General features: G+C 46.4%; 1 pseudogene; it reads left to right on the forward strand.

Annotated features, from left to right (window-relative positions):
- Positions 1-302: 302 nt before the first annotated feature.
- Positions 303-2,925, forward strand: part of LOC108310974 — a 4,553-nt pseudogene continuing 1,930 nt past the window's right edge.

The raw sequence follows: 2,925 nt of genomic DNA on the forward strand, positions 1-2,925 counted from the left end.
ATCCCACTCAGTGCCAGTGCCACTGGCCAATCGAGGTCTTCAGCTTTTCTGTCTTTTTTTTTTTTTGAGATGGGGTATTGCTCAGTTGCCAGGCTGGAGTGCAGTATTGTGATCTCGGCTCACTGCAATCTCCACCTCTTGGGTTCAAGTGATTCTCCTGCCTCAGCCTCCTGAGTAGCTGGGACTACAGGTGCACACCACCATGCCCAGCTAAATTTTTTTTTTTTGTATTTTTAGTAGATATGAGGTTTCACCCTTTTGGCCAGGATGGTCTTGATCTCTTGTCCTCGTGACCTGCCTGCCTTGGCCTCCCAAAATGCTCGGCCCACAGGTGTGAGCCACCGTGCCCAGCCTGTCTTCAGCTTTTCTTGTGGACTAACAGTGGCTCCCTAATTGGTCCTCTGCCACCCATCGTTGGTTCCCATCAAAACTGTGTCCTACACAACAAGCCCTTTCTAATTCTGGGAGATTTCCACTCCTGGGAAAATGGACTAGACATACTTTTCCATGTTTGTCTCACCAAGTACAGCTAAAAATCCTGAGTTTATAAAATAAGCAGAAGAAGGCTGAAAGGCAAACTGGCTATGGACTTCAGGACCCAAAGACTGACATAGGAGTGACTCCCTTTGTTTTGTTTTTGCCTCATATATCCCAGAGCCAGCAATCTGTAAACACCAACAAGCACAGACAAAAAACAGCCCCCAGCAAAAGCCTGTTCTCTATAACCAAAGGTCCAGGAAAGGATGCAGTCTACCAAAACAGAAAACCTTTAGACAGTAACTGCTCTACTCTAGCTGGACACCCCATCCACTCCAGCAAAGGCTTCTGATGAAAACATCAGTGGGCTGTGATGTCATTAATTAGACGGGACACCAGGATAGGCTTACCATAATCTGGGCACACAGAATTGCAGTCATCTGGCACACCTTTTCAACAAAGTGAGAAACGGGAATTGCTTTGTAGTACTGTGGGAAAGAGCACCACCTAGTGATGAAAGGAGAGCAAAACAGCTAAAGGCTGTGCCACCGAGCCTGCTGTAGAAGTCAAGTCAATCAATGTTGTTTCTTAAAAGGTCACTACCCAGGCCCAGCCTGGGGAGGGATGTAGAGGGTGTACAGTCAGAAGAAGGCACTGATGAAATGTGCTAGTCTGTTCCCGATGGAAGCCAGGCTCATCTTCCCTAGGAGGGAAGAGTCAGCATGTAATGTATCATCCGGTGTGGGACTCAGGGAAGTCCAAGGTCATGGTTTCTGGAGAGGAAAAAGAATGGAGGAAAAGGTATAGGCAGAGAAAGAGATGGGGGATGATGTTTCTTTGGTCCTCACAACCTGACATCTAGGAAAGTAAGGGCTTGTATTAGTTTCATTTGACAGATGGGACAGCAGAGGCACAAAGTTAGAAGACAGCACAAATAAGAGGTAAAGCCGGTGTGCTCATGTGATCACTTGCTTATGTGAGCAGAAGTAGTTCTGGTTGTAGTCTCGCTATAGCCCTTTGAGGGCAGAAGGAGGAAAATTGCCTGCTACACCAAAATTACATTGAGCCAAACTTGCTACCAAGAGCCCAACAATCGCCATGACGCTGAGAACGGAAGGCAGGGAGGTGTTCATGGCAAAGGTCAGGGGCTTACCCTGGTCCTGCTCAGCCAATTAAGTGATGCACTTCTCTGATTGTAAAATACAAAATGGCACATCAGGTATTTGTTTCATCTATACAGAGAAGGCAGACCAAGTGGTGAAGCATTTGTTCAACTTGAATCCACAAATGAAGTGAAACTGGCCCTGAAGACAGAAAAGCCATGAGACACAGATACACTGAAGTAGTCAAGTCTAACAGTGTTGAAATGGATTGGGTATTGAAGTATACAGGTTTGAATAGCCCTGATACTGCCAGCGATGGCTTTGTCTGGGTTAGAGAACTCCCATTTGGCTGTAGCAAGGAAAAGATTGTTCATTTCTTTTCAGGGTTGGAAATTGTGCCAAATGGGTTGACACTGTAGTGGACTTTCGGGGCAGAAGCACAGGGGAAGCCTGTTTGCAGTTTGCTTTGCAGGAGATAGCTTAGAAGACACTGAAGAAATACAAGGAAAGAATAGGGCCCAGGTACATTGAAATCTTGAGAGTAGCCAAGCTGAAGTTCAAACCTACTATGAGCCCCCTCAGAAGCTCATGGCTGTGCAGTGGCCAGATCCCAATGATAGGCCAGGGGCTGGCTAAGGTTGTAGTAGCATTGGCAGAGGAGCTGGGTTTGAAAGGATGAGGCAGGGTCCCTATGGTGGAAGACATAGAGGCTATGATGACTATCGTGGCTATTATGATGGATATGGTTTTAGGTTTGATAGATTTGGAAAAGACCACAATTACTGTTTTTCAGGAATGTCTGATCATAGATAGGGAGTTGGTGGGTCTAGTTTCTAGAGCACCACAGGGCACTGTGTACACACCTTACAGAGCCACTGAGAATGGTGTAATTTCTGTTCACCTCTTAACTGTAGGAGAATACATATTGCAATTGGACCCGATGACAGAGTTTACTGGTAAGGCAGATGCTGAGTTTGCTACTCACCAAGACGCTGTGGCAGCTATGGCAAAAGACAAAGTTAATATGTAGCACAGATATGTGGAGATCTTTTTAAATGCTGCAGGAACAAGTGTGGGGGGCGGTTATGATCACAGCTATGTAGAACTTTTTTTGAATTCTACAGCAGAGGCAACTGGGGTTGCTTATGGTAGCCAGATGATGGGAGGCATAGACTTACCCAGCCAGTCTAGTTATGCAGCTGAGTGGTGGTTATGGTGGTCAGAGCAGTGTGAGTGGGGGTTATGGAGGTGGTTATAGTGGGTTAGAGCAGTGTGAGTGGTGGTTATGGAAGTGGTTATGGTGGTGAGAGCAGTGTGAGTGGTGGTTATGGAGGTGGTTATGGTG

The sequence above is a fragment of the Cebus imitator genome, unplaced genomic scaffold (assembly GCF_001604975.1).
Source record: "Cebus imitator isolate Cc_AM_T3 unplaced genomic scaffold, Cebus_imitator-1.0 Scaffold6, whole genome shotgun sequence".
Taxonomy (NCBI): Eukaryota; Metazoa; Chordata; class Mammalia; order Primates; family Cebidae; genus Cebus; species Cebus imitator.